This window comes from Mytilus galloprovincialis, chromosome 1 (assembly GCF_965363235.1).
Source record: "Mytilus galloprovincialis chromosome 1, xbMytGall1.hap1.1, whole genome shotgun sequence".
Taxonomy (NCBI): Eukaryota; Metazoa; Mollusca; class Bivalvia; order Mytilida; family Mytilidae; genus Mytilus; species Mytilus galloprovincialis.
The window spans coordinates 65,626,436-65,649,898 of record NC_134838.1 but is presented as its reverse complement, the minus strand read 5'-3'; the positions used below and the strand labels follow the sequence as shown (position 1 = coordinate 65,649,898).

Genomic DNA, 23,463 nt, shown 5'->3' with positions numbered 1-23,463 from the left:
CACAGTTTGCATAAAAACTAAGACATGCACTTTATTCCATGACACCACAAAAAGGAAAGAAGATGTTGAATAGTTCTACAATACAATTCTCACAAGTTCAAAGTAGTTTTTATTAAACGACCAACCAATATTAAACCATTCTTGAAAGTAGTATATATATCCAGGAAGAGTGAAGACATTATTAGATCCAATGTGTATTCAGGATGATCGCAATATTTACGAAAATAAGAAGATGCTGCATGACTGCTAACCAGACAACTATCCACAAAAACAAAGGTCCTTGATTATATATACATATATGTTATATAAACCTCATAAACCATTACATTAATACTTATTTACTCAGGAACAATAATATCAAAAATAGTAATACAATGATATTTCTTTTGATACAAGATTTATTTTATAAATTCATTTGTTATATTTGTCTCTTTTTGTCCTTATTGCATGTCATCATTCTTCCACCACCTCCTGATCTTTCAGCGGTAAATTTTAAGCAGGAGAGGTCTTTATCAGATATGTATTTCCAAGTGACATCTTTTTACTCTTGCAGTATATTTGAACTCTGGAAAAAATCAGATTATATATATATATTAAATATAAATTGTATATTTCCTGAAAAGATATTTTAAATTTGAGCCACTTTCAATTTGTTTCTAGAAGCATTGCAAATAAATAAAACCATAATGACGAAGCACATATTGTAATACGATAATCATTAATAAAAATATATACATTAATGTTTACTATTAGTAGTTTTTTGTTAATGAAGAAGCTTCAACCTGAGTTTTGTAAGACTGCGGGTTTCACTATATGTCATTGATAACCATGAAAACACTTTACCTAAGTAAGACATTTTTTTATTGATGACTGTACAATTCTATTAACATGAAATAAAGAGCTTTACTAGAATAGGTTAGATATAAAGACAAACATAATATTGTATGTAAGGTAAACAAAATTAGAATAAACAAAAGATTAATCTTTGAACACAAATGGTATATAGCTATACAGACAAAAAACCTACCTTTGATGATTTTAAAGACTGGAATTCCCAAAACTGAGTTATAATTTTGCTCCACTTGATGCCTTTTAGCCATTGATCTGTTTGACAAGCTTCTGTAAAATAAATAATACATGTTCAAGATATCAGATATTAATGGACTGCTATAACATTCAAAACCATGTTACGTACACATTAATGAAACATGCATTTCTCATATTACACAGAGTTAGAGATCACTTGAAGATCAGTAAAGGCTCAGACTGACTTGTTTTTGTAAAAATAAAACAAAAAAAGTATTAATCTTCCATGATTGTTCAAATTCAAAACTTTGTTGTCCAGTTGAAATTCATCGTTTAATATGATCGTCAAAAAGTATGTGGTTTACCAAGCCTTAAAGTTAAACTAAAAGAATCGCATATATATAGTATAAAGTAAACATGTTGGGAAATTTACCTGAGCAAAATAATGTAAACACTTGCTTATCCCCCCTTTTCTTATATGAATCTTTAAGCATAATAATCGAAACAATCTTTACCTAAACTTTAAAATGAAACTAAATATGCTTTCCACATTAAATGCTCTTAGAAATAGTATAATTGGAGGAAATTATATATGATGGCCCTTCCATGTGTTCTGATCTGTTTTCTGGAATACAATGTCGACGTTATAATTTTCTCTAATTGTGCAATATGATACCAATTCAGAGTTTCTAAACACAATTCATAAATATCACAAACCGTGATAGCCACATGCAAACATCTACATACCATAAATATACGTGATAAACGGGAAGTTTCTCTTTCCACTTTGTCCTTTGTTGTTCTTTTTCAAATACAGGAAAGGTGCGTGTTTGAATAATGCGCATGGGCAATCTAACTTCCTGTTCAAATCCCGCGAAAATATGAATGAAAGAAATCGCGATCATTGTTGATAATCAACTATTTTAAATTTCTTTACATGTTATCTTTATGTTCAAATTAAAGTTATGTGAAATGAAATTAATAAATTATATTTCTTATTCCCTAGAAATTTAGTATCAAACGACTTACCTCCCCCCCTTTTCTCATACTGTCACGGTGACGCAAAACTCAAGTTGAAATAGTGACCAATAGTTAGTACTGTACTCTTTTGTAAAACCCAAAACTCTTTTTCATTCTTTTCTTTATTAATAAATACTTCTACAGTTATGCATATACTGCCTTCTGATAATGATTGTTTTTATATAGGCCTACTATGAGTAAATAAGTTAACGTTGATTCAATGTTGAATCAACGTTCCAATTGCAACGTTGAAATGATCAACGTTAATTCAACGTTGAATGTTGGTTTATTCCTCAACGTTAAAAATGTTACGTTGTTTCAACGTTGAATATACGTTGATCACATTTCAACCTCATTTCAACGTTTATTAAACGTTGAGTGCCTGCTGGGTATGTACTAAAAAAAATGAACGAAAAAACAAATATGCAACTCATAAACAAACGACAACCACTGAATTGCAGGCTCCTGACTTGGGACAGGAACATACATTCATAATGTGGCGAGGTGAGTTTAGTTGCCATTCTTTTAAAAAGTCGTATCTTTTCTTGTTATTTTATATGAGAAGTTCAAAATTCAAAACCAAATACAGAAATATAATTGAATTGCAAAATCAAAAGCTCAAACACATTAAACGAATAAAAACAAATTATTCATGACTGTTAATGGAATTTTCATAAGTAGAAAATGGCGAATTAAAGTTTAATGCTAGCTTAACTTCTCACTGGTATGTCAGTAAAATAAAAGTCCAGTATATTGTCAACAATAAATGAGCAAAACAGACAGACATACTATGTAAAGGAGTGAAAAATGTATTTAAAATAGCATATCCGAGCTCACCCAAGTGCATGAATGTTAGGCCCGGTGTTTCTGCCGTGTTTGGGGAAAAACCCCGAGTCCGACTTCATCAGTGGTCGACTCAATAAGTTGTATATTGGCGTGTTATTTATGTTTTTTGTTTTATTTCGTATATTATATTGGACCATACACCGGTTGTCTTTGGATAACATATTAGTTGAATATGATTTATTTTTTGCGAGCTTCGAACAAAAATGCCATACGAAACGTTATGAAGGACTTTGACGAATTCTCAAGAAAACTTAGATGTCGATATCTCTTTAAAACTTCATTCCGGGCAGACCAATTGTATCACTGTGTGGAACGCCCCTACACAATATTGGGCACTATTTCGATTATTTTCTTGTTCCACTTGTTAAAAAACAATATACATTATATAAAAGATACGTCAAGCTTTATTAATTCGATTGAAAATATCAAACCCCAAAGATACTGCTATCTAGTAACATTCGATGCAAAAAATATGCACACTTGCTTTACATTTAATGAAATATTAGAAGCCACTAACGGGGCACTGACTAATATTGATCCAAGCGAGTATGAAATCAAAGTTCCACCAAAGGACACTATACTTCCCGATTTAAGGCTTATTCTAGAGAACAATGAATTTGTTTTTAACAATAAAATTTACCGTGAAACCTTGGGCGTGCCTATGGGCGGATCGGCATTTGCTGAATTGGCAGACCTTACAATGTTTGTCATTCTTGAAAATGTTTCACAACGCTTTCAGTACAGAAACAACATGATGATGACTTCCAGATTTAGGGATGACGGCTGGATTATATATTCCAGACCTATAGAGGAAATACACGAACTATGTACAACAGCTAATACTGCACACCCGCACTTGTAGTTCACCTACGAATTTTCCTGTAATGAAACAATATTCTTGGACACTGTCATATACAAAGGAGAAAGATTCGTTAACGAAGGCCTACTAAACATTTAAACCCATATCAAACCAACTGAAACATTTCAATATCTACACAGATACAGCTCATATTTACAACCACTGGGTCGATGCCACTGCTGGTGGAGATTTATTTCCCCGAGGGTATCACAAGCCCAGTAGTCAGCACTTTTTGTGCTGACATGAATTGTCATTGATATGGTTATATTTATGAATTTACTGTTTACAATTTTTTGAATTTTTTGAAATACTAAGGCTTTTCTACCTCAGGCATAGATTACCTTAACTGTATTTGGGAAAACTTTTAGGAATATTGGTTCTCAATGCTCTTCAACTTCGTACTTTATTTGGCCTTTTTAACTTCACTGATGAGTCTTTTGTAGACGAAACGCGCGTCTGGCGTATATACTAAATTTAGTCCTGGTATCTATGATGAGTTTATTCACACCCGAAAAGTGTTTTCAAAGGATTTATCAAGGGTGAAGTATTGAGATACATCAGAACACCAGTAGCAGAACTGAACTTAAAAAGCAGTTAGAAGCGTTTAAAACACGTCTCCTCAAACGAGGATGTAAAATGTCTGAAATCAACAAAATATTTGATCAAACACAAAATATAGAAAGGAAAAACCTGCTTATACAACGACCGACGAAACGGGAACAACTACTAGTTGTGTTAACAAAATCCAACCCATTTATACAGAAACTAAAAAATATAATTACAAAACACTTGACCCTTATTTCATTAAACCCTGAATGTGTGAACATATTTAATCATCCGCCTATTATAGCTTATAAAAGACATACAAATTTACAAGAACTATTATCAAAGCATTAGCGGGTATAGTCTGTTCTACCTTCCACAACACAATATGATACTGAGCTCGCAAAAAATAAATCATAATCAACTAATATGTTATCCAAAGACAACCGGTGAATGGTCCAATATGATATACGAAATAAAACAAAAAACATAAATAACTTTTCGAGTCGACCACTGATGAAGCCGGACTCGACAGAAACACCGGGCCTAACATTCATGCTCATGGGTGAGCTCGGTTGTGCTATTTAAATACAAAAACAAGTTCATCATAAGGAATTGAAAAATATGGCCGTGTTTAGACCTCAAAATTTTCTATGAGTACAGTGAACTAGTGCATATAGGAAAGTTTTAAGGCATTGCAGGAACTAGATATATAAAAGTTATATGTAACAAACATTTTAGAAAATTAAAAACTTACCTTAATTTTGATGTCCATTTTTTTCCAGTATGCGGAAAATAGCAAATTAAACCCGAATTTCATTTGATACAGTCCACTCAGTTACACAGTTTAAATCACCTATGTTCAGCAGATGTCTGATGTCCATCTATTGTCAATTAAAATCAATACTACTAACAACATGTAACATGTGAGAGGAGATCACTACAGGTTTGAGAAGCTGTATTGATTAACATAGACAATAGATACCTGAAAATAGAGCATTTGCATTATTCATGTTTATGGATACGTACACGGATCGACGTAAACGTATCGGGCAGATTTGTATAAAATAATGTTTTAGTCCCGATCTCATTTAAAACTAAAAATATGTAAAATACGAACCAAATGTTGTCGATATATAGTTAAAACACTAAATATTTATTGCTTTTATTAGACCTGGAACATACATGCTTCGGATTTAATAACCGTGCGTGAAAAATGTATCTTTTTCATATACAAATATGGAAGGATCAAATCCAACACACCTTGCTTACAAAAAAATACAGGAACATTATGTGTAATTAAAAGTGTGTTTATTGCCAGAGGCGAGTTAAGATGGGGCACAAGGGGCCCTGCCCCCCTTATCTAGGATTTATTTAAAATTTTCACGGAATTTTATGGTCTGGACCCCATTTTCAAACTGCTTATAATATCGTAAAATTAAGCGAGACTATCCCCATTACCTATCTCCCATCTAAAAACAATCTGGATCCACCACTGATTGCTACACAAGTTATGTTTTTTGCTTTACTACCCCAGTTAATATTTTAATCTGTCCCTGTACGTGTTAACTTTATATTCTAGCTATTTAAAGTTATTACGACAAAAGTGTATTGATTGGGGTATGTAGGGCTTCATTTTTGTATGCTTTATCTTTTTTTTAAAGTAGCTATTCTGAGACATCCCCTCATAATACCATTCACTTCAGCTCAAATCAATCGACGTCCATTTGCCCGTAGACGAAGTTTAAGACATTTTAACCGTGTTCTGAGAAAGTATCGTGTCTATATAGAGCATGTTATTCGGTTACTCAAACTTTTTAGAGTTAATGGAACTTTGTGCAGACGTCATAGGGATCCTTTAAGTAGGGTTGTTTGTTTGTGTGCAGCTCTTGTGGTCCAAAGAACCAATTTGTTTATTTAATAGTATAGTGGGTTTATTAGTATTACATGTATGTGACTTTTTATATATGATTGATTCTTTTTATTGTATTTTATCATGCATTATAAAATATCTTCATCGGGACCAACCTGACTGAATGTATCATTTCCTTATATACGTGTTATACGATACGTCGATACGGATACGCCAGCAAATACGTGAATAATGCAAATGCTCTAATAGAGCATTTGCATTATTGCAAATCCGTATCGTATAACACGTATATAAGGAAAGAATAAATTAAGTCATGTTGGTCCCGATGAAGATATTTTAAAATGCATAAAATACAATAGTAAGAAGAATCAATCATATATAAAAGTCACATACATATAATACTAATAAACCCAATATGAAATTAAATAAACAAATTGGTTCTTCGGGCCGCAAAAGCTGCACACAAACAAACAACCCTTCTTAGAGTATCCCTATGATGTCTGTACAAAGTTCCAACAACTCTAAAAAGTTTGAGTAACCGAATAACATGCTCTACATATACACGATACTTTCTCACTACACGGTTAAAATGTCTTAAACTTCGTCTACGGGCAAACGGACGTCGATTGATTTGAGCTGACGTAAATGGTGTTATGAGGGGATGGATAGATGCAGTCGCCAAGTACAAAACAGTGTAGCGGAATAGAGAGCTGTCCATATTCGGAAATCTCCGACATTAGATTAAACGATTGAGCATCGTCGGTATGTCTTAAAAATCCAGACTCTACATGTCTTATTCGCAATTCATTGTCAATAACAACTTGCGTATGTATACAATGAAAGCGACGATGACCACTGTAGTACATCTGTTGTATTTCGTTGTTCGGGCGATATATTTCGTGCGAGGTACCATTTATACAACCTACGACCTCGGGAATATGTCTCCATCTGCCCCGCATACCCAACCATTCCTCGTTGCTTGGCCAAGTAATAGTATGGCATAAATGGGCCGCAAGTAATTGCCAGGTTGCGTGAATAATGCGTGATGTTTGGGAAATGCTTAAGTCAAAGATCAGAGAAAGTTGATTCATCAATGGGTATGATTTCAGCCACATAAATGTCATCAACAACTGATTTCGGCGATCAATCCGGGAGGTCTACGTCGGGAATTAGGAACCATATTTTGATAAAATGAGTAATAAATATCTAAAAAGGTTTCTGGTGTTTTTCCTGTCGAATTATAAAATTGGCGACGTCGCAGAATTAATGATCCAAACACATTTCTCCCCTGGCGGTGTGGAGATGGGGGATCATCCCAAAATAATAAGTTTCTAGAATTTGTCATTGAACGTTCAGGTGGAGCGGTAATCATCAAAAACAATTCATTCAAATCTACATCAATAGGCGCTGAAAAGTTTCGGAGCATTTCAAAGAATTGCATAACGAAGTCCATACTGGCATCATTTCTAGAAGAAGAAGGAAGAAGGAACCAAAATATAACAAATACCATTCTACGTTGATCCTAAAACAATAAGGAAAATGTAAATACACATTATAAAGTAGTCTATAAAACACACACATAGATTTTATGTTCTTAATCTCTCTGATCAAAATATATTTTTATTCGCAGTTGTTAAAAAATGGGGCATTAAATTGAGCGTTTTGATACTTTTTTTTTCTGAATCGAGTCAAGGACGTATATTAGATAGTTAGTTATACGTCCTTGATCGAGTACACCCATCATTCTTAAATATGACATGAGGCTCTGAATGTTAACTGTGTGTGAGTGTTTGAGTTGATTGATTTATATTGAAGAAGTTATAAAAATCCGAGTTTATAATAAAAAAATATCTTTTACTAGCGATATATACTTCAATTTTTTTTTTCGTAAGGAAAGATCCTGGTTTTATGGTAGTGTTTGACAAAAGTTAGAAACTGTCCTCGTGCGCCCATTTTACACGTATCCGCGTACGTATCAGAAACTGTCATAACGAGTGCACCTTACAGACGTAGACAACTTGAAAAATGTCGAATAAAGATATGCGTATGTATTTTATGTATTAACTGTACTTTATTTACGATTTTTATGTATTATATGTATTATACTTAACAATATAAAAGTAAATTGTACTTACCATAATTGGTGCTAAATACAGTTTCAAGTGAAGAAAAGGTGTGCTGGACTTGATTGATACTCTCAGTCCAATTCAGTTGTCGAGTTGGACAACCCCAACCCCCTTTTCCGGCAACTTGTATTTCATTTTTATTTCTATTTTGTAAAACACGATAAAAAAAAAATTCTGTCTCTAGCGTCTCTCATTATCGAGGAATTAAAAATGACTCCACAAATTAATCATATTATTTAAAAGGCAGCGAGTTCCATTTTTTCTAAAAACCATGATCTTCGAAATAGCATACAGGGGGCGGAAGCATGATTGCTATTTAGAGGTGCGCGCCCATGGAAAATATACATGTTGGATAAAACAAATTAGGAAAATAATAAAACGAGAAAAAAAAACTAAACAAATTATGATTAAATACTTTCTGAAAGGGAAAGCGGGGGCGCAATTCTTTGAACAACGCCCCGTCTTGAATATCCACAAAAGTAGTTCTTGTTTTTCACACTGTAACGATTGAAAAATACATAAAAAAGATGAACATTAGTTAGTAGAAAACAGGAAAATTTAACTATCCAAGCAACATGTGCCAGTTTACACCAATGAAACGGTTAGTCCCGTTATTTGGACTTTGTGAAATTGTTATCAAAGTTGTTTTTCCGTGTGATTGATATTTAGATATAGGAAGATGTGGTATGAGTGCCAAAGAGACATTTCTCCTTCCAAGTCACAATTTACAAAAGTATACCATTATAGGTCGAGGTACCGTCTTAAACAGGAAGCCTAGGCTCACATCAAATAGCAAGCTACAAAGGGCTCCAACAATTAATAGTGTAAAACCATTCAAACAGGAAAACAAACGTTCTAATCGAGAAAAAAAACCCTACACAAACGATAAACACATACAAACCACATAAACATACAACCACTGAACACTAGATTCCTGATATATGACAGGTGCAAATAATTGCTGAGGAATTAAAAGTTTAAATGATACCAAACCTTCTCCCTATCCTGAAACAATAGTATTTCATCACACATAGAAATACCCATTTGTATTGATATATTGTGCTTGCTGCATTTGGTATTTATGTGTTTTAGCTGCCTCATCCGTCAGACGGAGCATCCGTTTTGAAAGAATGGAACTTCTCCTTATAGCAAGGGGGTACAGGAACCACAATGGTTCTTTCGAAGATATTATAACAGACATCAAAGAAAATGTCCATCTACTGTCTCCCGCTCTCAGAGAGCTATATCAGAATGACCAGCTTAAAAAGGCGAAGCAAAGAATAAGAGAAAAATTTTCAAGAATGATTGCCAATCGCGCGAAGGAACAAGATTCAGAAATACGGTATATATTTCTCTAATTTTTGTTCTATTTTCACTTTGATTGATAGTTTAAGAAAAATATTTCTGCTTACTAGTGAAATATCTTTTTGCGGCAAATGGTTGGTCGAAATTTAATTATGACGTTATATTTTCTTCGTTTCTTTTCTGAAATAGCTGTAATGACGTTATGCAAAAAACGTTACAATAAATATAAAGACCCCAACTTTCTGAAAATCTTTGTAAGGGGAGGATAAAGGTCAGAAGAGAAACCGATTCCAAAACTATAACTCGTGTATACCATTTCTCAACTATCAACAGTTAGATTTTAATAATTCAAAGAGCTCCACAAGCCTCGTGCTTTTCTTAGATATCAAAATTTAACTTTCTAAAGATAGATATCGTGACACACTGGTTGTAGTGTTAATATCATATATGTATATGTACGCAAATGAAATTGCACAACATGACAATATAGTATCATTGTCAAACTATAGGGATATCTACCACATTGGTTCCATAGGAACAAGTTTAAGTCAGTTGTACCAGAAAAGCACCTAAAAATCAGCCCATGTAATGTATAAAAAACGTTGTTTGTATACAAACGAAAAAAGCATATCTTAAAAATCAATTCGGATAATAAGGGTACGAAGACATTTAAACTTAACAATTATAATTAACCACACGATTTCCAGTGTTTATGGACCAGTTAAAAGAACCCCTCCGTTCTTATGGGCCTACCATGGTACATGTAATTTAAAAGAATTTCATACACGATTGAGTTATAATGGTTAATTGACGAACAGTCCAATGGCTATTCCATGACTTACACACAACAAGCTGTTGGTTATGTGGGTTCCTGTTTTAAGCAAACCTATCCTAAAAAGCCAAATGAGCTTTTCTTATCACTTGGCGTCGGTCGTCGTCCATCCTCGTTGTCGTCCGTCAACTTTTACAAAACGCTGCCCATCTAAAACTACTGATACAAAGTTAACACAACGGGCCACTATCATCATTCGGGTGTGTAGTTTTAAAATAGAACATAGTTGGGTATATACAGTTTTTGGCCTTACGTATTTGGAATAAATTTGACGAAGTTAAAATGTTCATCAAGTTTAGACAGCAATAATGTACAAAAAAGTTAGATCTACAAATAAGTCAACATTGACAAAATGGTCAAAAAACCCCTTAAGGAGTTATTACCCTTTTAAGTCAGTTATTAACCTTTCTTAATTTTGTAATCTTTTACTAACCTTTTCTCTGAAACAATTGATGCAAATTAAACCTATCTTGTCCACAATCATCATAAGGGGATCTAGTTTTTTTTAAATTGTCCGATACTGGACCAAATTAAACCAAACCCGGTCTCAGACATAACTGGGGTATCTAAAACTATATATTATGATTTTACCCTTAAATGATTTCCAAAACCACAGAAGATAAAGGCGAGCAAAACGGGCCTTAGTTAAAAAACGTCAATCATAATCTGTTGAAAATGTTCACTATATAACACTAGTTCACGTTTATATATGGGAACCGTGGAGTGTGAAATATTTTTCATTTAAATGTCACGCTTATTAAACTATGGTTTATTTTCAGACAAGAACTGGACGCCATAGTCGCCAAGGAGAGTGAATTCATCTCAAAGACAAATTCAGAGCAAATGTCAACAGGACCTAAACCCAAGGTACTTCAGTTTCGATCCAGGTCTTTACAGGACTCACAGGTTTCTTCTGGAAAATCTCATATCTCACCTCTCCCTTCGCCATCTCCGCGAACACCAACAACATTAGGACAGGCCAATACAGATGATATGTCCCCGGTATCCCCTGTACAACTCCTTGTCAACCGGCGGCCATTATTGTCTTTGCCAGAAGATAGTTCTACTCATCTGAGACTCAACACTAATCCAGTATCCTCGCAGGTTTCTGTCCAAACTGATTCAAGAATCTCTAAAACTACCATTACCAGGCCGTTTACAACACTTACTATGCCAACCGCTTCGTCTTTTCGTGCCTCTGAACATGTTCGTAGATCTTCCATACCTGCACCAATGTCTAATTCGCCTATAATACAATCTTTTTCTTCACATCTCAATTCGGAGAGCAACCCACCATTTACTGCAAGCCGAATTCCTCAAACAGTAACAGGTAACCAGACGTCCATTACTAGAAACCAGCCGTCTTTCAACTCACACAGTCAGCCGCTAATTTCTCTTGTCCAGTCATCGACTCCTCAGAACACTTATGTCATCCAGTCGTCTACCTCTCGAAATCACCAGTCTGGTCCTTGTATGCAGCCCTCCACATCTCGAAACCCGTCGTCATTATCTCACAACCCGTCGTCATCATCTCACAGCCAGCCGTCAACATCTCACATCCCGCCGTCAACATCTCGCAACCCGTCGTCTTCATCTCACAACCTGCCGTCAACGTCTCACAACCCGCCGTCAACATCTAACATCCCACAGTCAACATCTCGCAACTCGCCGTCTTCATCTCACAACCTGCCATCAACATCTCGCAATTTGCCGTCAACATCTCATAACCCGCCGTCAACATTTCACAACCCGCCATCAACATCTCGCAACCCGCCGCCAACATCTTGCAAGCAGCCTTCCGCCTCTCAATCTTCTACATCTCACATCAGGTCACAATAAACAGCGTCTCGCAGACTTCCAGCCTCTAGTCAAAATATCAACGAGCGAGTTCGACGTCATTTAAGGAATGTAGGTGAAGATGCTCAACCAGATCAGCAACCTCAAGAATCCTCAGACGATGATGTGCGTCTTGCCATCTTGGAATGGCAAGACGCATGGTCAGAAATATTGAAAGACCCCGCAAGATATCCACTAGACAATTGATGAGGAAAAATGAAATTTTGAGACACAAAATGATGAAGTATTTTTATAAACATCGACATGATATCTTTGGAATCTCTTCTTCAGGCTCTTCCGATTCTGAGTCCATGGAATAATGTACATTGGTATTAAATATAAAAAAAATATACAAGAAATTTTTGTTCAATTTAGTGATAGGGGAACGAACATACAAAATGTAGACAAGCTAGGTGATTGGGGTTTATGTTCTTTCATTTGTTTAAAAAAAAAAATAGAACATAGTTTAACGTAGCACACGACGGGTGCCACATGTGCAGCAGGATCTGCTTAACCTTCCGGAGCACCTGAGATCACCCCTAGTTTTTAGTGGGGTTCTTGTTGTTTATTCTTAAGTTTTCTTTGTTGTGTCATATGTACTATTGTTTGTCTTTTTCATTTTTAGCCATGGCGTTGTCAGTTTGTTTTAGATTTATGAGGTTGACTGTCCCTTTGGTATCTTTCATCCCTCGTTTAAGGGAGGCTGTCTGGGGCGGATATTACGTCCGTGTAAAATTGAGAATTGAAATAGGTAATATGTCAAAGGCAACAATCGCACCAAATAGCAGAAAACTGGGGAACGCTACCAATAGGTCTTCAACGCAGCGAGAAATTACAGCACCCAGAGGTGGTCCTCAGATGGCCTCTAAATATAATTGTGTACTAGTTTAGTGAAACTGGACGTCATATAACATAAATATAAATGAACTTAAATAAAAAAAAACACCACAATGATACAAGACTAACAAAGAGGCTCCTGACTTGGGACAGGCGAAAAATTGCGGTAGATAGATCTCAGCCTCCCCCTATACCTCTAGCCAATTTAGAATAAAGAAACACACAGAAATACACACCGTAACTAAACAAAATGACAGTGACACATAAATTAACAAAGGACTACCAGCAGTTACTGATATGCCAGCTCCAGACCTCAATAAGATAATATCATTATTATGTTAAGCATACGTTTTTCCTTTTTAAACTGAATTACTGCAAAATTTAAAGAATTTAGTAAAAGTATACTTAATCCCCCCACCCCCCTCCCAAAAAAAAAATGTGTAGAATATACAAATGATGTTACAGAACAGATCCCAGATAAGGAACACAGGGTCCTTTGTGTCCCCCTCTTAACTCGCCTCTGGCAATAAACACACTTTTATTTACACAAAATGTTCCTGTAATTTTTTGTAACTAAGGTGTGCTCGATTTGATTCTTTCATATTTGTATATGAAAAAGATACATTTATCAAATACGGTTATTAAACACGAAGCATGTATGTTCCAGGTCTAATAAAATCAATTAATATTTAGTGTTTTAACTATATATCAACAACGTTTGGTTCATATTTTACATATGTTTAGTTTTTTAATTGAGGTCGGAACTTTAACATTATTTTATACAAATCTGCCCGATACGTATACGTCGATCCGTGCACGTATCCATAAACGTGAATAATGCAAATGCTCTAATAGAGGTCGGTCATTTACAAACGTATCAACCGTATCGTATACGTTGACGTATCCGCATCTGCAGATATATAAAAAAAAATATTATGTGATCCCGAGCTTATTAATAAGACCATACTTCTATGGTGTACCATTTGGTTCAAAAGGTATTTTTATCGGTTAACCGCTATTTATATACCGGTTAACCGCTATTTTTATCTGTTAATCGCTATTTTAATCGATTAACCGCTATTTATATGTCGGTTAACCGCTAATTTTATCGGTTAACCGCTATTTCTACCGATTAATCGCTATTAATATGTCGGTTAACCGCTATTTTTATCTGTTCATCTGTTAACACAGTAATTTTAATTGCTTACTCCTCCCATTTTGGTCAATTAAAATTATTTGAAGAACGCCCACATGTTCCGAGCGTTGAGCACGTGGCAATATTATAGCACATAACACTATATCGCACGTCAGTAATCTTTATTTTATTTATGACAAAACGGATTGTTTTGCATGAATTAATCACCAAAAAAATGGATTCATTTACCTATCAGCTTCCCCTCTTCTCCCACTCTACCTCCTTTTTATATTAACGTCGACATAACCACACGGTAGACGCTTTCCTGGTAATAGAATTTCCCCTCTTCATTCCTTAATATCATAATTTCTAGATCGATTTGTGAATTATTGTTGGTTGGTTCATTCTCTTTATAAAATAGTGGGAAAACATATTAAGCGCTAGTTATTTTTGGCTTTTTAACCATCTTTAACGCTTCTTCCAACGGATACGTAAGACGCAGAAATTAACAACTATCAGACACCTTCAACAATGAGTAAAAACCATAATGCATAGTCAGCTATATAAGGCCTCGAAATGACAAACGTAAAACAAATCAAACGAAATAACTAACGACCTAAGTGATGTACAAAATAATAAACGAAAAACAAAACTGTAACACATCAACAAAAAGTAAATCAAAAACATTGGATGACAATAAAGTAGAATGTGCCATGGGAGTTTACAAAACATTTAATGGCACAAGTAACACGATACCGAATTGCATATCTCCCGATGTTTTAAATATTTTGCACACTTTTTGACTAATCCGAATTAAATCGGAATATGAAATACAAAATAGAGGTCACAATTTTTGTTTTCTTGATGATTGATGCCATTTTATTTACGATTTGCGTGTGATTTGTTTAGGGTAGGAATATATGATTTACTTCTGATTTGTTTAAGATTTGATAACAATTTGTTTATAATTTCTTCATAATTTGAAAACAATTTGTTTATGATTTGCTTGAGGTAGGAATATGATTTACTTCTGATTTGTTAAAGATTTGATAACAATTTCTTTACGATTTGTTTACGATTTGAAAACAATTTGTTTGTGATTTGCTAGAAGTTGGAAAGCAATTACTTCTGATTTGTTAATGATTTCAAAATAATTTCTTCACAATTTGTTTATGATTTGCTTATGAATTGTAAGCAATTTGTTCGTGGTTTGTTATTGTGATTTTTTTAGCTCATTTGCATGTGAAATTTTATCATTTTCAAATCACAAAGAAATCGTACGATTTGTTTTTCATTTGTTACCATGATTTGTTCCTCAATTTATTTTGTTTGGGATCTCTTTAAATATAATAAAGTTTTTCTTTTAAAATTAAATTCTATAGGAAGTCTCCCCAATTCAGCTCTAGTTGCAAGATTAGATGCATTCTTTCTAGTTCTTAGTAAGAATTTACAAAATTGCAAGTGTAATTTTTCAATTGGACTTTTTTCTGCAAAACTTAAAATATCTACTTCTTTTCCAGAATTTAAAGCTCTGTTTTTTGCTCTAAAAAGAGATATATATGTGTCTACATATGTAACTTCGGAGTTGTATATCATTATTGGTTTAATGAGGGAATCAAAGAGGTGGCATGCAACTTTGACTGGTAAATTATTCAAAGACTTTGTGTAAGCTTTCAACCCAAATTAAGCTTTTTGGTCTTTTTTTACAAGTTCTTTAGTGCTATGAGACATGTTGCCATTGCATTTAATTAATAAGCCTAAAAATGAGTATTCTGATACATTATCAATGTAACTGTTTTTAAAATTCAAAAATATTTTTTTCTAGTTTAGAGCCTGTCCTATTAAATATCATAGATTTTGTCTTTTTAATATTCAATTCTATCTGCCATTTAACACAGTATAAAGCTAAATTTTTTAGACTATTCTGTAGCCCTGTTTTAGTTTCTGAAAAAATTAACAAGTCATCTGCAAAAAACAGGCAACTTAGTTTTGAGTCTATAATTTTTAGAGGATAACACAAGTCATTTTCAAAGACCTCTGTGATGTCATTAATGAATATATTAAATAAAGTAGGACTCAGCGAATCACCTTGTTTTATCCCTCTTGTAATATTAAACATATCAGTTACCATGTTTTTGTATTTAATTGAAGACCCAGTGTCATCATATTGATGTTTTATAATGTAAAAAAATTTCTTTCCTACCCCCATATTATAAAGTTTGTACAAAAGTGCATCTCTCCATACAGAGTCAAATGCCTTTCTTAAATCTACAAAACCAGTATAAAATTTCATTTTGTTTTTATGTAAATACTTATTTATTAGAGATTTTAATATAACAAGAGGCTCTCAAGAGCCTGAATCGTTCACCTTAATTTTTTGGTTAAATCTCTCATCAGTGATTATTTTGGCTTTTCAATTTATGTAAATGTTCTTTGAACATGTTGAATCGTCCTATTTTCTTCAAAAGCAAAAAAAAAAAATCATTTTCTCCTATGTTCTATTTTAGCCATAGGAGCTATGTTTCTGACATACAAGGAAATGAAATATAAAATTTATACTAGATACTCTGAAACTCATTTAGCCTAAGTTTGGCTGAAATTGATACAGCAGTTTCAAAGGAGATTTTTTTTTAAAGTAACTCAACATGATGAACAAATTGTGAAAACAGTCTTTAAAGGGCAATAACTCCTTAAGGGGTCAATTGACAATTTTGGTCAAATTGACTTATTTGTAGATTTTACTTTGCTTAACATTTTTGCTATTGACAGTTTATCTGTATCTATAATAATATTCAAGATAATAACAAAAAACTGCAAAATTTCTTTAAAATCATCAATTCAGGGGCATTATACCTGAAAAAACCAGTTACCCAATTCGGCTGAAAAATTCAGGACAGGTAGACCTTGACCTAATAAATACTTTAACTTCTTGTCTTATTTGCTCTAAATGCTGGAGTTTTTGAGATATAAGCCAAAAACTGCATTTTACCCTGTGTTCTATTTTTAGCCATGACGGCCATTTTTTTGGACGAAATAAAAAATAATGCACAAACTTTATTATTTTATTCACCCTACTGATCATTCAGTTGAAGTTTGGTTGAGTAGTTTTAGAGGAGAAGATTTTTTAAAGTTAGCAAATATGATGAACAAATTGTGAAAAATTGTCATTAAAGGACAATAACCCCTTAAGGGGTCAATTGACAATTTTGGTCATATGAACGTATTTGTAGATCTTACTTTGCTGATCATTTTTGCTGTTTACAGTTTATCTTTATCTATAATAATATTCAAGATAATGACCAAAAACTGCAAAATTTCCTTAAAATTACCAATTAAGTGGCAGCAACCCAACAATGGGTTGTTTGATTCATCTGAAAATTTCAGGGCTGATAGATCTCTGACCTAATGAACATTTTAACCCCATGTCAGATTTGCTCTAAATGCTTTCGTTTTTGAGATATAAGCCAAAAACTGCATTTGACCCCTATGTTCTATTTTAAGTAACGGCGGCCATGTTTTTGACGGATCAAAAATCGAAGCACAAACTTTGTGCAGGATAATCTAAGGAACAATCATGCTAAGTTTCATCCAAATCCATTCAGCAGTTTCAGAGGAGAAGATTTTTTAAAGTTAGCAAATATGATGAACAAATTGTGAAAAATTGTCATTAATGGACAATAACCCCTTAAGGGGTCAATTGACAATTTTGGTCTTGTAACTTATTTGTAGATCTTACTTTGCTGATCATTTTTGCTGTTTGCAGTTTATCTTTATCTATAATAATATTCAAGATAACGACCAAAAACTGCAAAATTTCCTTAAAATTACCAATTAAGTGACAGCAACCCAACAATGGGTTGTTTGATTCATCTGAAAATTCAGGGCTGATAGATATTGACCTAATAAACAATTTAACCCCATGTCAGATTTGCTCTAAATGCTTTCGTTTTTGAGATATAAGCCAAAAACTGCATTTGACCCCTATGTTCTATTTTAAGTAACGGCGGCCATGTTTTTTGACGGATCAAAAATCGAAGCACAAACTTTGTGCAGGATAATCTAAGGAACAATCATGCTAAGTTTCATCCAAATCCATTCAGCAGTTTCAGAGGAGAAGATTTTTTAAAGTTAGCAAATATGATGAACAAATTGTGAAAAATTGTCATTAATGGACAATAACCCCTTAAGGGGTCAATTGACAATTTTGGTCTTGTAACTTATTTGTAGATCTTACTTTGCTGATCATTTTTGCTGTTTGCAGTTTATCTTTATCTATAATAATATTCAAGATAACGACCAAAAACTGCAAAATTTCCTTAAAATTACCAATTAAGTGACAGCAACCCAACAATGGGTTGTTTGATTCATCTGAAAATTCAGGGCTGATAGATATTGACCTAATAAACAATTTAACCCCATGTCAGATTTGCTCTAAATGCTTTCGTTTTTGAGATATAAGCCAAAAACTGCATTTGACCCCTATGTTTTATTTTAAGTAACGGCGGCCATGTTTTTTGACGGATCAAAAATCGAAGCACAAACTTTGTGCAGGATAATCTAAGGAACAATCATGCTAAGTTTCATCCAAATCCATTCAGCAGTTTCAGAGGAGAAGATTTTTTAAAGTTAGCAAATATGATGAACAAATTGTGAAAAATTGTCATTAAAGGACAATAACCCCTTAAGGGGTCAATTGACAATTTTGGCCATGTAACTTATTTGTAGATCTTACTTTGCTGATCATTTTTGCAGTTTAGTTTATCTTTATCTATAATAATATTCAAGATAATGACCAAAAAATGCAAAATTTCCTTAAAATTACCAATTAAGTGGCAGCAACCCAACAATGGGTTGTTTGATTCATCTGAAAATTTTAGGGCTGATAGATATCGACCTAATGAACATTTTTACCCCGTCTCAAAGATTTGCTCTAAATGCTTTCGTTTTTGAGATATAAGCCAAAAACTGCATTTGACCCCTATGTTCTATTTTAAGTAACGGCGGCCATGTTTTTTGACGGATCAAAAATCGAAGCACACACTTTGTGCAGGATAATCTAAGGAACAATCATGCTAAGTTTCATCCAAATCCATTCAGTAGTTTCAGAGAAGAAGATGTTTTAAAGTTAGCAAATATGATGAACAAATTGTGAAAAATTGTCATTAAAGGACAATAACCCCTTAAGGGGTCAATTGACAATTTTGGTCATGTAACTTATTTGTAGATCTTATTACTTTGCTGATCATTTTTGCTGTTTACAGTTTATCTTTATCTATAATAACATTTAAGATAATGACCAAAAACTGCAAAATTTCCTAAAAATTACCAATTAAGTGGCAGCAACCCAACAATGGGTTGTTTGATTCATCTGAAAATTTCAGGGCTGATAGATATTTACCTAATGAACATTTTTACCCCGTCTCAGATTTGCTCTAAATGCTTTCGTTTTTGAGATATAAGCCAAAAACTGCATTTGACCCCTATGTTCTATTTTAAGTAACGGCGGCCATGTTTTTTGACGGATCAAAAATCGAAGCACACACTTTGTGCAGGATAATCTAAGGAACAATCATGCTAAGTTTCATTCAAATCCATTCAGTAGTTTCAGAGAAGAAGATGTTAACGACGACGGACGCCAAGTGATGAGAAAAGCTCACATGGCCTATCTGCAGTTCTGTGGTTCTCTCTAAAACCGAATTGGCTGTTACTTAATTGTTCATCTATAATTTTAGTGAGCCTATTGTTTAGAGTTGCATTAAATATTTTAGCAAGACAATAAATCATAGAGACTCCTCTGTAGTTATTGGGATCATTTTTATCTCCAGATTTATGTAATGGGACTAAAAATGAGTTTCTCCATGTTTGAGGGTATTTCCCTGTTAGTAGAATAAGATTAAATATTTTTACATCATTTTTAATCATAAATGGGTTAGAGTATTTTATAACTTCATTTATAATTCTATCAGGGCCAGCAACTTTCCCTAATTTTAGTCCATTTATAACTTTTGAGAAACTGAATGGTTTATCTGTTTCTAAATTTTCTATAATATTATATTCTATATTCTTAAGTTTATTTTCTATTTCCCTTTGGAAGGTAGTATTAATTTTAGTTGGATTTCCTCGATCTATAAAGTGCTTGGTCAGTTTGTCTTCTTCTTTTAATATTTCAGGGATATCATCCGTTTCATCTGTTCTCTTTTTTATAAATGATTTTAGAATGTTCCAATATTCTTTTGGACTTTTACCACTATTATCCGACAGTGAAGCAGATATTTTTTCTTTAGCTTTACCATCTTTTTATGATTTTTGTAAAGAAGAAAATATTTTTGTTTTAAATGATTATTAATAGGGTTATCTTTTATTTTATTACCAATGGAATTAATCTCTCTTTTTGTTTCATAAATTACATTATCTGACCAAGGTTGTCTTTTTTTCTTTTACTTCCAAAAAATTTCTTACATGCTATCTCAAAAATATTTTGCAAAATATGTGTTAGCTTTTCAACTGCTTCATCAACACCATCTTGAGTTTTATTAATATCAAGTATTTCTTGACTAATAATTTCTTCTCTGATATAATCAGTGGATAGAGCATTAATCACCAAGTTCTTGACTGTTCTGTCCATTTATATATTATAAGTCTTAATATTATTTATTATTATCTAATTTAAAATAAGTATTAATATTATTTATTATTATCTAATTTAAAGTCAGTGTTCTGATCAATTGAACATTTTAAAAATAAATCAATTTTAGCATGATCTGAGAGATATGTAAAGTCATTTGTCTTAAAATATTGAACTGAGGACAGGAGACTCTCACTCACTAAAGCATAATCAACAGTGCTAAAACCATTTTTAGACATATAAGTATAATAACCTAACGAGTCTCCTAATAACCTTCCGTTTACTATACTGTAAACCAACTTATTTTCGCGAGCGATTTATTTTCGCGACTTTCGCGAGTAGTAAAATAACGCGAATATTAATCCTCGCGAATATGTAATACTTGGATCATTCCTTATTGAACTTCAGAAAATCGTGAAACTAAATAGCCGCAAAGTGGTCTAGGAAGGGTAAAACGCGAAATTAAGTATCCGCGAAAATAAGTTGGTTTACAGTAATAGAAACTGGTTGATACAGGAAAATTCCCAGAGATTTAAGACTATGTACACATTGTGATGCACTAGATGATGAGTTTCATTTCTTTTTGTAAATGTAAAATAAATGAACAATTAAGAAAAGAATTTTTAAATAAAAATAAATATAATAACTTAAATGATATAGTTATTAAAACATATCCTCAATTCTGAAACAAAACAGGAAACTTGCAAATTAGACTCCTTTTTAAAAAAGTCACTACGACTGAGGGCAGGGGGTCCTTGATATAATTTGAATCTCTTGTATATATGTATATATATATATATTATATTTAAACAAAACGCATTTGACTAACAGGTCGAACAACTGATGTTCTTTAAACCTGCCGACTGCCATTGGCGATTGCCAAATAAAATTGATCACAAGATGTAACAAAATGGATCTTAATATAAATTTAATACTAAACAGAAAAAAATTACTTGTGGCCACGATGTTATGCCACAAACATACGGTGTCAATATTTTTATATATAATATTGATTTAAAGAAAGACAAGGATTATAGTTCAAAGAGTCTGCATTGTTCATTTTCATTGTTTTTATATGTAAACTGTATATTATGTATAATGTTTAAGCCAGTGGCCCATATGGGGGTAAAGTGCTTTTCAATAAAGTTAAGTATATATTTTATATTTTGGGATGCTGGAATTTCATTGTATTGGAATGTTGGCATTCCATTTTCAGCTCACCTGGTCCGTCGTTTACTTTTACTAAAATATCCTCTGAAACTACTGAGACTACCTAACTTGTCAACAATTATCATTAGGGTATCTAGATAAACATGTGTCCTATGACCCCGCCCGTGAACCACGGTGGCTTAAAATAGTATATAGGGTAAAATTGAGTTTTGGGCTCATATTTATGAAACTAAAGCATTTACAGCAAATCTGACAAGTATAATACTGTTTCTTAGGTCAAGATCTACCTGCTTTGAAATATTTAGACCAATGAGGCAACCCGTTGTTGCAGGGATTGCTACCAACGAATTGAATTTTCTAAAAATTTGCAGCTTTCGGCCTTATCATCAATACTATTAAGATACAGATAAACTGTAAACTGCAATAATGTACAGCAAAGTAAGACCTACAATTAAGTTAACATGACCAAAAGGGTTAATTGACTTCTAAAGGAGTAATTGTCCTTACTAGTCAATGTTTAACCATATATTTATATTTTACCACAGGTGTGTACTCAGAGCATATATAGAACGTCATGTTAGAATAAATAATTTAGTTACTTACTTACTTAGTTATCGTTAGTCATTTAATTTCAGTTTTTGCTAGTATTTCTGTACCTAATTTTTCAGATACATTAGAAAGAATCTCTCCTACATGCTCGAGAACAGGTCATATTCCTGTAATGTCCCATCATTTCTGATAGACAGACCTAGACAGTTTGTAACACACGGTCTCGATAGAATGCCACCAGTGTGTTAGAAATTCCACCTGGCAGTATAACAGTTCTAGAGGATGGTTTTAGTGTTAGAATCACGGAGGTTGACAATCGGTACACTATGTTAATCAATACCGGTGGACCGTATTGTTCCTGTATTGACTGAAAAAGGAATCACTGGCCTTGCCAACACTTGTTGGTCTTATTCACACAATACCCTGCCTATAGATGGGATTTCATGCCATCAGTGTACAAAAAACAACCATTCTTTAAGCTTGATAGTGCTTTAACAGAAAAAGCAGTCTTCCAGATATTACAGAAAATATCATTGAAGAATGCAGCATCAAAAACAGATGAACATATTAAAATATCAGAATTGGCAGGAATGTCAAAGAAAAAAATGTCTAGTTTTAGAAATAAAAGGAACCACCTTCAACACAAGTATTGTGTTTATTAAGCCCTAGAAAGTGCTACTACACATTAAAGACATAACGAATGCAGTATATAATGTTTGTTCAGCAGAAACTGCACAATTCTCACAAAATGCTGCTAAATGTTAATTCCTTCTACAAGAAAAAATTCCCAAGCTTTCTGGACTTCCTATAAGAAAAAAAAAATCCTGGACAAAAAGTGATGAGAAAAGTTGTACAGAGAAAAAACAGTGAATAGAAAAAAT

At 33.3% G+C, this 23,463-nt stretch overlaps 1 long non-coding RNA gene across 1 annotated transcript; it reads right to left on the bottom strand.

Annotated features, from left to right (window-relative positions):
* Nucleotides 1–279: 279 nt before the first annotated feature.
* LOC143085451 (uncharacterized) lies at nt 280–2,415 on the bottom strand. Its single transcript, XR_012981341.1, has 3 exons — nt 1,774–2,415; nt 1,028–1,119; nt 280–565 (listed from the first exon to the last, which is right to left on the bottom strand). It is a non-coding gene; the product is annotated as an uncharacterized LOC143085451 (long non-coding RNA).
* Nucleotides 2,416–23,463: the final 21,048 nt, after the last annotated feature.